This window comes from Nerophis lumbriciformis, linkage group LG09, assembly GCF_033978685.3.
Source record: "Nerophis lumbriciformis linkage group LG09, RoL_Nlum_v2.1, whole genome shotgun sequence".
Taxonomy (NCBI): Eukaryota; Metazoa; Chordata; class Actinopteri; order Syngnathiformes; family Syngnathidae; genus Nerophis; species Nerophis lumbriciformis.
In genome coordinates this window covers 46,731,903-46,732,500 of record NC_084556.2, presented here as the reverse complement: position 1 = coordinate 46,732,500, position 598 = coordinate 46,731,903, and positions in this window count along the sequence as shown.

Below are 598 nucleotides of genomic sequence, written 5' to 3'. Positions count from 1 at the left end.
AAACAATGATGGGGTGAGGGTCACCACTTTGTCAACAAATGCGTGAGCAACTTGTTGAACAGTTTAAGAAATACCTTTCTCAACCAGTTATTGCAAGGAATTTAGAGATTTCACCATCTACGGTCCGTAATATCATCAAAGGGTTCAGAGAATCTGGAGAAATCACTGCATGTAAGCAGCTAAGCCCGTGACCTTCGATCCCTCAGGCTGTACTGCATCAACAAGCGACATCAGTGTGTAAAGGATGTCACCACATGGGCTCAAGAACACTTCAGAAACCGACTGTCAGTAACTACAGTTGGTCGCTACAACTGTAAGTGCAAGTTAAAACTCTCCTATGCACGGCGAAAACCGTTTATCAACAACACCCAGAAACGCAAGTGGAAAAGTGTTCTGTGGTCTGACGAGTCCACATTTTAAATTGTTTTTGGAAACTGTGGACGTCGTGTCCTCCGGACCAAAGAGGAAAAGAACCATCCGGATTGTTATAGGCGCAAAGTTGAAAAGCCAGCATCTGTGATGGTATGGGGGTGTATTAGTGCCCAAGACATGGGTAACTTACACATCTGTGAAGGCACCATTAATGTTGAAAGGTACA